This window comes from Nuphar pumila, chromosome 8 (assembly GCF_984573655.1).
Source record: "Nuphar pumila chromosome 8, dmNupPumi1.hap1.1, whole genome shotgun sequence".
NCBI lineage: Eukaryota > Viridiplantae > Streptophyta > Magnoliopsida > Nymphaeales > Nymphaeaceae > Nuphar > Nuphar pumila.
Genome location: NC_143256.1, coordinates 120,841,811 through 120,854,436, shown reverse-complemented (window position 1 = coordinate 120,854,436; position 12,626 = coordinate 120,841,811). Strand labels below are relative to the sequence as shown.

The 12,626-nt window shown below is 40.0% G+C and overlaps 1 pseudogene across 1 annotated transcript; it reads left to right on the top strand.

The window, feature by feature from the left end:
• Positions 1–8,848: 8,848 nt before the first annotated feature.
• LOC149830453 (glucan endo-1,3-beta-glucosidase 4 pseudogene) lies at positions 8,849–11,759 on the top strand (annotated as a pseudogene). The gene is made up of 2 exons (XR_016433547.1): positions 8,849–8,915; positions 9,056–11,759. The product of XR_016433547.1 is annotated as a glucan endo-1,3-beta-glucosidase 4 pseudogene (transcript).
• Positions 11,760–12,626: the final 867 nt, after the last annotated feature.

Below are 12,626 nucleotides of genomic sequence, written 5' to 3'. Positions count from 1 at the left end.
ATTTCAAGGATTTGGGTTGCATTACCTATACCAAACTCGTGTCTCAAAACAAAGAAAAGTTTGATGAGAAGGAAAAAAAATACATCTTTATTGGCTAAAATAACACCTTAAAAGCATATTGTCTCTTTAATTCACAAAAAAAAAGAGATGGTAGTTTCAAGAGACATGATTTTTTATGAAATGAGCAAATAGAGTTGGGGATCAAATCCCCAAGAAGAAGGAAAAAAAGAGAAACAAGCTTTAGCTGCTAAGTAATTAAGAACCATCAACAAGCATAATAGATCCAAACTCAAGTAATTAAGAACTTGAATATCCTTCAAGAAAGGTAAGATCTCTTGCAAATATTTATCATGGCAATGTTTTTGTGCGAGCCTCAAAACTTTCAAGAGGTCATCCAAGATGTTATGTGAAAAACTATTATGAATGAGAAAATCTCTCCAATAAAAAAAGAATCATTCATGAAAGTTGATAGATAAACCAAAAGAAAAAGATATTGTTGGTCTAAAATGGATTTACAAAACAAAGTTTAATGAAGACGACTCCATTTAGAAGTACAAATCATGACTAGTAGCAAAGGGATACTGCAAAAAATATGGAGTAGACTTCAATGAAATATTTGACCCAGCTCTCAGAATATAGACTATTAGAATAGTGTTAGCCACATAATTGAAAATTCTAGTCTATCAACTAGACATCATATCAGCATTTTTAAATAAAGAGCTTAAAAAAGAAGTTTATGGTAAACAACCTCTTAGACTAGAAAAGAAAGGCCATGAAGAAAAAGTTTACATATTAAAAAAGATTCTATATGTCTTCAAACAAGTTACCCGAGCTTGTAACATAAAAATTGATTAATACTTTCAGAAAATTGGTTTTCAAAAAAGTCCTAGTGAAGCATCATTATATATGAAAAGAGAAGGAAAGGAGGATTTTTTTATGGTGTGCTTATATGTTGATGATTTGATCTATGCTTTATCAAATCTGAAAATTACAAAAGAATTCAAGAAAGTTATGAAAAAAGAATATGAAATGATAGATTTGGAGATTATAAAGTACTTTCTTGGGATTCAAGTCAAGCAAAAAAAAGGAGAAATTTTAATTTCTCAAAAAACTATATATTGTAAATTTTGATTTCTCAAGAAAAATATATTGTAGACTTGTTGAAAAGGTTTGACATGTCCAACTGCAAAGTGGTGAGCACATTAATGTCCATCAATGAAAAACTCTCAAAAAATGGGGCGCAAAAAGTGGATGCAATGATGTATAGTAGTCTGGTTGGGTCTCTCATATACCTCACAAATACAAGACCCGACATCGTAATCGTTGTGAGCATTGTCTCTAGGTTAATGAGCGAGTCAAATAATCCCCATCTTGCAGTAGCAAAGAGGATCCTAAAATATCTCCAAGGCACTGAGAATTTTAGAATAATGTAAGTTGCAAAAAATAATTTAAAGTTGATTGGATATATAGACAGTGAATGAGCATAATCCATCAATGATATAAAAAGTACCCCAGGCGATGTTTTTTTGCCTTAGTACACAAACTATCTTCTGGTGTTCAAGAAAGCAAGATATATTGTCACTATCATCTGCCGAAGCTAAATATATTTTTGCCACTACCATATGTGAAGCAGTTTTACTAGGAAAAAACTTTTCAGACTTATATCAAAAGCAAGACCAATCAACCATCATCAATTGTGACAATAAGCCAGCCATTGCCATGACAAAAATATGGTGTTTTACAGTAGATCAAAACACAGAGAAATGCAGCATCACTATATGAAAGAATTAGTGAAAAAGAAATAAATAGCAGCAGAGTTCATCCCCAACAAAGATCAAGTTGTCTACATGTTCACAAGGCCGATACCAGTAGACAAGTTTGTAGATTTAAAAAAAAATTAAGAATTACAAATGAAGGAGGATGTTGAAATTAATTTATAATTACTCTACTTAGAAATTAATTTGTATTTACTCACAAGTAAGTCGGCTACCAAGTCGCTTTAAGGTTGTCAAATGAGTCTATCATGGGAGTTACAAATAAACCCAAAAGAATGGTGTCAAGGAAATTGAAATGGTGTCTTGAGATGGGTGAGAGTGCCTTGAAACCTTCCCATTCTCATTTAAGCCAATTAAATCTTAGGATTTATGCAGGCATATAAATACCTATGTGTATCATGTATCTCACATCACATTGAGCTCGAGTGAAAAAATCAGTTGAGTGAAATAGCTGTGTGGGGTGCCTCGTATGTGTGTTTTCATACAGCAAAAAGTATTATCTACAAGTCCTCTCTTTTTTGAAGTAGGTTATATGTTTCCCTCTAGAACACGCAGGTGCGTGTTCTCGGGTCTGAATGAGCGCCACATATGTAAGCACGTGGGGCTCATTTCCCATGTGTGTAAGCATCACTTAGCACCAAAGTCTGATGCGTTTACAAAGACTTAAGTACCCTTCCCCGTCATTAGCGCTATAAAACGACGTTTCGAGTAAAAGGCAAAAATGTCCTTCTGCCAAAAAAGGTTAAAATCATCATCGTTTTCGCCCTAAGGAGTAAACTCCTCTACTTTAACAGGAGCTCCTCGCAAACCTTAAACATTCTGGATCACCCTTTGGCAATGCACCATCTGCTATAACAGAAGCTCCGATTGATGATGCACCCTTTGCCGTTGTCTGCTGCCGCCAGAGAACCCTTTGTTGTCGTCTGCTGTCATCGAAGTACCATTTGTTGGCATTTGCTACTGCCAGAGCATCCTTTGTCGTTGTTGTCATCTATTATCGCCAGAGCACCCTTTGTCGTCGTCTGTTCGTGAGAAATAGTTGAACTACCAAAAAAATCAGCATTTTGTCTATTGTTCATCATGATATGAGGGTGCAAACGTCGAATTGAGTAGATAGAGAATAACGATTTACAATAGAGATAATGATGATAACGTCAAACTAAGTAGAGTAGCAATTTATAATAGAAATCAGATAAAAGAGTAGCGATTTATAGTAGAAATCAGATAAGAGAGTAGCGATTTATAGTAAAAATCAAATCAAAGAGTAGCGATTTACAGTAAAAATCAAATCAGAGAGTAATGATTTACAGTAGAAATCAGATCAGAGAGTAGCGATTTACAGTAAAAAGTAAATCAGGAAGTAGCGATTTGCAGTAGAAATTAGATCAGAGAGTAGCGATTTACAGTAGAAATCAAATCAGAGAATAATGATTTACAATACAAATCAGCTAAGAGAGTAAAGATTTACAGTAAAAATCAAATCAGAGAGTAGCGATTTATAATAAAAATCAGATAAGAGAGTAGTGATTTACAGTAGCAATCAGATCAGAAAGTAGCGATTTACAGTAAAAATCAGATCAGAGAGTAGCGATTTACAGTAGAAATCAAATCAAAGAGTAACGATTTACAGTAGAAATCAAATCAGAGAGTAGCGATTTACAGTAGAAATCAGATAAGATAGTAGCGATTTACAGTAGAAATCAAATCAGAGAGTAGCGATTTACAGTAGAAATCAGATCAGAGAGTAACGATTTACAGTAGAAATTAAATCAGAGAATAACAATTTACGTTACAAATCAGATTTCTACTGTAAATCGCTACTCTTTAATCTGATTTCTACTGTAAATCCCTACTCTCTGATCTGATTTCTACTGTAAATCGTTACTCTCTGATCCGATTTCTACTGTAAATCGCTACTCTCTGATTTGATTTCTACTGTAAATCGCTACTATCTTATCTGATTTCTACTGTAAATCGCTACTCTCTGATTTGATTTCTACTGTAAATCGTTACTCTTTGATTTGATTTCTACTGTAAATTGATCTTTTCAACAGAAAGAATAAAAAAATCATGGCCGCTCAGAGAGAAATCTTATTGCTCTTTTCAACATCTACAAGAGAGAAAGAATTTATACAAGGCAAGGGCGACAACCCTAAACCTAAACAAGTTGGGTCTGATCCATAAGAAACTGAGTCTCAAACATAAGCCCCCAAAAAAAATTCTTCTGGGAGGCACTTCCCCCCACGACCCTCTGCTAGGGACGACACCCCCCTGGACTCCCGTCTGCTGATCGCACAATGGGACCCGCACCGGGGGAACCCCTGGACCCCCCTTTCTGTAAGAGAAAAAACTATGAATCAGGCTCCACAACTCATCAGGTAGGAACGAGAAGGCAGTCATGTGTTGTAACACAAGCTAAAAACAAAGGCAAAACGTGCAAATCTATTTACGGGGAGCGGGAGAACATTTTCATCCAATGTATATCTATTTTATAAGAAGACATATTCATTAAAAGCATATCTACCTTTTTATATGTTATTTTATTATAAAGTCATCGTGGGAAACATTGGCATATGAATTATTGCGGGTCCCAATATATTTCTCTGTACACACAGAAACATGCAATTTGTGTTTCGGGGAGAACACACACCACCCTCTCTCTCTTTTTAGTAAATTTTATATTACCTTGTCTTTTCTCTTCCTCTCCAAAATATTCATTAATTTTATTATCATACTTTCCCTGCACCAACAAATTCCGCTAAGGTTAGGCAGACCCCTACCAGCTATACAACTATATCATTGGGTTTTGAACCTGCAACGCCCCAACACAAGGTGACATACACTACCTGCTTCTACCAGACAAGCATAGCCTTACTTTTGACATGCATAGTTCTTACCTAGTTGTTTGTGGGATCCATGTGTATGTAGAATGCTATAGAGCAAAACCTCACCAACTTAGCTTCTCTCAAAGTGTAAAAAACTCTCTAACCATATGTCAAAATCTGCCTATCACCTGGCCAGATTTTCCTCCATGGCAAAACCATTTCAATACCTTTTAGACAGAGTATTACAGATAGCCTCTAGACAATTTCAATGACATTCCACAAATAGTTGAAGATATTAGTTTTACCTTGTTGGGCCTTGGATCATGATCACTCCATTTTGACATCAATGTCATGTCAGGCTCTCATTGTTGAGACTGTAACCATGCGCAATGCTCATACAACACACACTGAACCACCTAAAATTCAGCATGCTCAATTGTATTGCCACATCCATATCTTGATACTAAAGACCTAATCCATGATCAGTAATAGAAGTATAGGCTGGTGCAAGACTCTCTACCTTTTCTTCAATTAACGACTGATGTAGGTATGTCATCTCCAAAATGGTTAGGTCCTTATGAGGCATTCAGCACCAGTCAGCCAGAGAGCAAACTCTCTCTCTCTCTCTCTCTCTCTCTCTCTCTTTTGCAGGCCAAGACCTTGGAGTGGATACTAAAATTTCTCTTGAACAAAAGGAGAGTGGGGAGTAGGTGCCTACAGCCAGTGAATGGGGGTTTTCATGTGTTTTTCACAAATCTGACCTCAAGGATGTGTTCAGCATAGTTGATTTGCTAGAAAAACTACACTTGGATTGTAACGCCCCAAAATCTAAACTCAAAAATTTAATTGCACACTTTAAGCGTTACCATTCTTTAAATAATTTTATTATTATTATTATTATTATTTTTAACTTATGAGGGCTTGATTATCTGGTAGGGGCTAGGTGACTCATGAACGATATCAAGTTTGGACATCATGAGTTTGAAACCTATGATGAACAAGCATCCTTTGTGTCAAGGCTGAAGCTAGCTAACCAACAAGGGCTACGCTTGTCTGGTAGGAGCAGCTAGCGCACGTCACCTTATGTTGGTCCCCATATACATGGATGTGCAAAACTATGTATGCTAAACTTGTTTTTCTTATCTCTAAAAGTACCAAATGTTCATTGTTATCAAGTTCCAAAGATTACTAAAACCAAAACACAGGGTTTTAATCTGTGGATTGGGTTTTATTTTTGGAAACAAATAAGTCAGAATAAGTCACCACTCCTGGAGACAATAAAAAAAAGGGTCTGTAACAAAATTTTTAAAGGGTAAACTTGACTACTTTGATATATAAGTTTAATGGTAGTTATCTCATGGAATTTTTTTTGTTGTTGTTTAAATGGGGTTAAAAGTTTTGAGAGTATATGAAAATTGGGAAAAAACTTGGTGGGTATATTAATTAAGACTAGAATTTATTTGAAAAGTGTCCATTCATGCAGTACTGAGCTGAAAACACGTCATGAGGTACTTTTTGTAATCTGAAAAGGGAATTTTTTACACATGAATGCACACTGTCCTTCTATTCGCTTCTTTTTGCTTTTGGACATTCACTATAGAATGCATAATTTTCTGGCAAATGGTTAATATAATATTAATAAGAATTCCTCTTATTCAGCACCTTCTTCACATATTTAAAGTAGATTAGCAAGTCATTTCCCTTTTCTGGTCGTCCCCCACAACCATTTACTATTAGGGCTGGTGAACGAACAGAGCAGCTTGTTTAGCTTAAACGAGTGGAGTCTGAACACAAGGTATATAAAAATATATACATTTCATGTATGAAATAAATAGAATGTAACATTCACAAGAGCCAGCTCGTGTTCAGCTCATCTCATTCAGGGATGAGCTGAACTCAAGCTTGGCTCAGCTAAACACGAACATGAGCCGACCCGTGAGCTCAATCCAATGGTAAACTAGTTGAGCTCGAACATGCCCTGTTCTGTTTGTTCTGCTGGTTTACCAGCCCTATTTACCATCCATCTGTAAGTAATTATTCTAGTGGCATTTCTGAAATGTTAAAATCATTTACTGTAAAAGCCCCAAGAAATGAGTTAAGGAAAGCAGATACCTTGTGTACTAGACTAGGCTTGCCCCTTTTTTAGTTTTATTTCCTTCTTACTTTTCAACTCATGGAATCTCAAGTGTCAGACTACAAACAGTGTAAAATGTGGAAAAGTTAAAAGAGGCAAAGTTTCAAATGCCTCGCAAACTTTTAGTCCCAATTAATCAATCCAACAAAGTTTGCTCGTTTTTTTTATACGTCCCCCCTAAATTTTGACACCTCTAAGCAAATGCCCCCATCTCTTTACTACCCGTAGTTTAATCTTAGGTTAATGTTGATTCTGAAATTGGGATTACCATGTTGCCCTTATACAAATGTATGTATAAATTTCTTCCAAATTCAATATAAGTATATTTTCTTTTTTTTCTTTCAAAAAATATAGATTTATTTCTGTACCTCTAAATCATACCATATGTTCTTGATTTTTGCAAAATAAAAATTACTAGAACAAAACAAAAATTTCTTTGTGTTTTGTCAATCAGTCTTACATGGCTTGAGATTCAAATTGTCTAGGAATGTGTGTTAGAAGTTTAGAAAATAAAAAGGGCTTTAGTTTCTTTTATAAGGGTGAATTGGTCATTTCTATTTGTATGAGGTTAAAAGAAGTTATCTCATAGAGTTATATGCTTAACCAAGTTAAAAGTTTGAACTTCTATTGCTGTACCGAATAGCCATAACTTATGGTGGTACATGTTTGATTTACACAAATCCAATCTCTAAAAGCAGATATAAATCATTGGAGCATGATTTTGGTGTGTTAAAGTTGGCTCCAACGTGATTTTGAAACTATTTTCAAGTCATCCTATTTTTATGAATTGTGAGCTGTGAAAAACATCTCATATGGTAGGGCGATGTTATGAGTTCAAAATCCATAAAGGGTGTCTTCTGCTGTAAGGTTGAAACTGGGTGTACTCCCTTATGGGCAGGGGAGACCTCATAGTCGGCTAAGGGAGGTTCCCTTGGCCTACTAAAAAATCACTATTTCAAAAATCAGATCTAATTATATAATAGATGCGATAAAACCTTCTAACATAGTAAATAAACCATGTAAAACACATCAGTACCATTAGATCTAAGATTTAGTGATCAGATCCATGCAAAGAAGAATGTGTACCACCACGCAAGAGAGCTCTCCTCGTCTGTCACCATAACGGGCATTTTAATTTTAAAATCCCACGGCATATGTTTTGTTGAATAACTAGTAGGGTAGATTTCACCCTAACTTGGAGAAAGATCAGGTGCAATGTGATGGCAGAAGAGCGTGCTGCTGCATCTGATCACCCCACATCTGATTTTGGGATCCATAGCTGTATCTCAAACATAGAGGGAGAGCAGGTGCAACAGCGCATTAAATGTCTGCAATCACATTGCGCCTGATCCTCTCCCATCAACTTGCCTTTATAAGAAAAGGCATCATGGTTCAAAACCTTGGATGTTATTTAAAAAAAGAAAACCCTTTGACAACAATTCATTAAGACAGAAATCAATGTAGGTGATTAGAAAATTCCTCAAAACCTAAATGCACTTCAGTTTTCTTCCACAGAATGTTCTTCTACTTTTTCTCCTTTTTTTTTCTCTCCAAAAAATATCAAACAACATGAATGTTTTTCTGTTTTTTTTTTCAAGGAACAACAATCAATATGACTGTTTTTCTGTTTTCTCCTTTTTTTTTTTTCTCTCTTTCTCAAACAAATATCAATCAATATCCTTTCCTCTGCCTTGCAACGTTCCCATACATTTCCAGCCAAACATACCGAAGAAATCGGGAGGAGCTTGTTTTCTTTCCAAATTGTCCTCGTCTCATTCCAGAAAAAAAACAACAAACTGGGTCACTCTTTTCCCCACCCCCTCCTTCCTTCCCCTATCCCCACCACAAGCCTACTTGTCGCCCATCTATTGGCTTTGAACCTGCCATTTTTGAAGGACAAAGTACTCGGTTTTACCATGATCGAAAGAATCCAACCTAGAAATTGACAGCAGAGTCACTGAAGCAGCTGCACCAACTGCACAAGTGTGTTTTCTTTGCTGTCTCTCTCTGTTTGCCCGCTCCTCCCCGTACCTTCCCCAAGTTCCAAATCCCCCAAACCCCAGAGTGAGCAAGAGAAGAACAAACAAGAAAGTGGACTCAGTTTTCCGGCCGCCATGTCGCGTGAAAACCGGCCGGCGATTCTCTTCCTCCTCCCCTTTCTCATACTGCCCCTCGTCTCAGGTACCAACTTCCTTTCCCCCCCTTCTTTTGAGCTCTCTTTTCTATGTGGGGTGCCTTTCTTTCTTGCTTTTTCTTCGATTGCTGTTGTTCTTGATTGCTAAGCTGGTTTTCTTCTTGTGATGATGAAAAAACTGGAGCAGGGGCGTTCGTCGGGGTGAACATAGGCACGCGGATGAGTGACCCGCCGAAGGCGGAGGAGGTGGTGAGCCTCTTGCAGAAGCAGAGGATCACCCACGTCCGTCTCTTGAACGCCGACCACGAGCTCCTCAAGGCCCTCTCCGGCTCCGGAATCCAAGTGACGGTGGGCGTTCCCAACGACGAGCTCCTCGCCGTCGCCGAGTCGCCGGCCGGGGCTGCAGACTGGATCAACCGCAACGTCGCCGCCTACTTGCCGGCGACCAACATCACGGCCATCGCTGTCGGCAGCGATGTCCTCACCGCCATGCCGAACGCCGCCCTCGTCATCTTCCCCGCCATGAAATTCCTCCACTCGGCGCTCCTCGCCTCCAATCTCGCCTCTCAGGTGAAGGTCTCTACCCCGCAATCGATCGAGGTCGTCGTCCAGCCGTTTCCGCCCTCCACCGCCGCCTTCAACTCCTCTTGGCTCCCCATCCTCCGCCCGATCCTCCAGTTTCTTCAGGAGACTCGCTCCTTCTTCATGCTGGACGCCCACCCTTACTACGGCTACATCAAGGCCGGCGGCATCTTCCCCCTCGACTATGCCCTGTTCCAGCCGCTCCCACCCGCGAAGCAGATCGTCGACCCCAACACCCTCTTACACTACGCCGGAATGTTCGACGCCATGGTAGACGCCGCCTTCTACGCCATGGCCGCCGCGAACTTCTCGCAGCTCCCCATCGTAGTGACGGAGTCCGGCTGGCCATGGCAGGGCGGCCCCGGCGAGCCGGCCGCCACCGTCGACAATGCCCTGGCCTACAACTCCAACCTCATCCGACGGGTGCTCAATGACACCGGCACTCCGTTCCGGCCGGGGATGGGGATCGGCACCTACATCTACGAGATGTTCAGCGAGGACATGGTCACCGGCGCGGCGTCTGCCGGGAGCTGGGGGCTCTACTTCCCCAATGGCACCGCCGTCTACTCCCTGAGGATCAGCAATGATTTGACAAACGACTCTACTTCGCCAGTGTTCTGCTTGGCCAGGCCGGACGCCGATCCGACTGCCATGAAACTCGGCCTCGATTGGGCGTGCGGACCCGGCGCCGCCAATTGTACCCCCATCCAGCAGGGGCAGCCCTGCTACTTGCCCAACACCCTCGCCAGCCACGCCTCTTACGCCTACAACGATTACTATCACAGAACCGTCAATGCTGGTGGCACCTGCTACTTCAATGGCACTGCTACTCTTTCTTATACTGATCCCAGTGAGTGTTCCCTCTCTTGCATTTTCTTTGAGTGTTGTTTATATCTTTTAAAGCTAGTTGCTACTGTTGTAAATTGGGTTGATTTAGACCATTTCGTTTCTTGGGTACCTCTGTTTCTGATATATCTTCATTCATTTGCGAATTTGGCGAGTTGGAAAAGCTGGAAATACGTAGGAAGCACAAGGAGAAGCGAGAGTTGGAAGTGACATAAAAAAATTATAGATAAAACTTGTTGTTTACTTAAATTCATTTTTAAATGTTTTTTTAACAAAAATACCCACCATCTATGCATGTTTTATGAATAAAAATGTATTTTTTAGAATAAATTACAGCTCATGAAAGGTGCATTTTCAGCATCAAGGAATTCTTTCTTATTGGGGAAACCAAGTTTTCTATTCACGGGAAGTGAGCTTCTCGTAAAAGTTTTCAAATGCGCATGTTTTTCACCGTTCCGAAGCGAGTTAATAAAGTTTTTTAAAGCTTCTGATAATTATAGGTTATAGTTTTACCCGAGTTGAACTTTTTTCCCCTTTTTCTTGCATTTCTTTTCTTTTTCTTTTTTTCCGAGATAAAAGTTTACGTTTTTTCACCATTCTTTATAAAAGCTGATAAAAACTGGTCACTTTCTTCTTCTTTTTCACCATTCTTTTAAAATGCGGTTGGTGGTCACCTTCTTGCCTTAATTTTCTAAATTAGATTGTGTTCGAATCAGGCTATCACTCATAAAACCGATCCTCTTAATCGTCAATGAACCGACGGTTGTTCCCAAGTCTGGTCAAAAGAATTGAAGGAGAATATTGCTGTCTACTTCCATTGTGCTTGTTTTGAATGGTGTAAGCAATTAAGCTATAAAATTTCGATTTTGAGACTAATCTTTGTTGGTTATCGGTTTGCAGGCAGTGGAAGCTGTGTTTATATGGGAAGGTAAGCAGTTCTCTCTACTCTTTTTGGACGGAGAGATAGCTCTGTTTCTGTTTTTTGTATAATGCAAGGGAAAAACAGCCATCACCGACTGGACATTGGCCGGCCTTGGGTTTGTAAAAACCCTTGAGGTGCCCCCCCTGCTCACTGAGAAGTTCACCGAGCTTCGACCTTATGGCAAGGTACGCCACGAACATGTGACGTCCCGTCAACTTGGTGACGTCCACGAGTCACCCCTATCAGATGAGGGAAGCCCTTGTGGGCAAGAGGGAGCTCTGTTTTAGTTTTGAAGTCCATAATAACTATTGTAACGAAAGGGGTGTCATTCTTTTGCTTGGCAGCACGGGGGCCACAACTGGCGGTGGTGGTTCCTCCGGCGGAGGCGGTGGTGCAGCAGCAGCTCCATCAGGAGCATCGGGGCCATCTGCTTTTAATGGGAGCAAGGCTCACCTCTTGCATGTGTCAAAGTTCGAACTTTTCATGCCCGCCTTGTTGACCATCATGTGTGCTCTTGCCTAGAATGCCCCCCCCCCCCCCCCCCCCCCCCCCCCACAAATTGAAGACCAGTTTTGCCCAGTGTATGTGTATTGAGTGAGAGGGGATTCATGATGTACCTACTCAAATTCTTATGATATCTGTATGATATGTGAGGGGTTAAAAGTTAGTGATGACATTCGTTTGTTGCAGGCTTTCCCTTCCATGATTGAAATTTTTTCTCTCTCTTCACTTTTTACTTTTGTAATTCAAAAAAAAGTTACCGTAGTTGAGGTCTATGCGCTCTTGGTATGGTTGTATTGCATGGGAAATTGAAAACTCAAATCATTATCGTGGGGGCTGCTTTGTGGGTAGTAAATTCTAAAGATGGTTCGATCTGCACCTGCGTCTTTAAAAAGTTGATTGTATAGGAGTGGGGGCATTGTGTGTGTGTGCGTGTGTGATGGGGGACAAAACAAACGCACTTTGTAGCGTTTCAAATAAAGGTATCTGTGGCAGTTTCCTTGGTGCCTTCCGCATGAGTGGTGGTTTGCCTATTTGCCCACGCTCCTCCTGATTCGATGCCGATAAGCCATTATCATAAATGTTGCCCCCCCCCCCCCCCCCGAACGGGAAAGCTTTCAGCGGAAAGGGGGTCCGACCGTTGAAACCAGGGCCTCTTTCCTTGTGGAAAGAGGTTCCTCTGTTTGTCTGGCCACAGTGGGGATTGTCGAAATTCACAAGACCTTGTGCTTTTTCGCAGAAACCTTTCATTTTCTGTTGCACGCAGCGTGCTCTTAGGGGGTGTTTCCATTACGTGGAAGAAGGCTCCACGCCGCAATCGGTGCGGGCCTCTTTCATTTGAATGTAGATTTCTAAACCAAGATATAAAATATTAAAAGATAATTTGAAACATAAAAGTCATTCATTT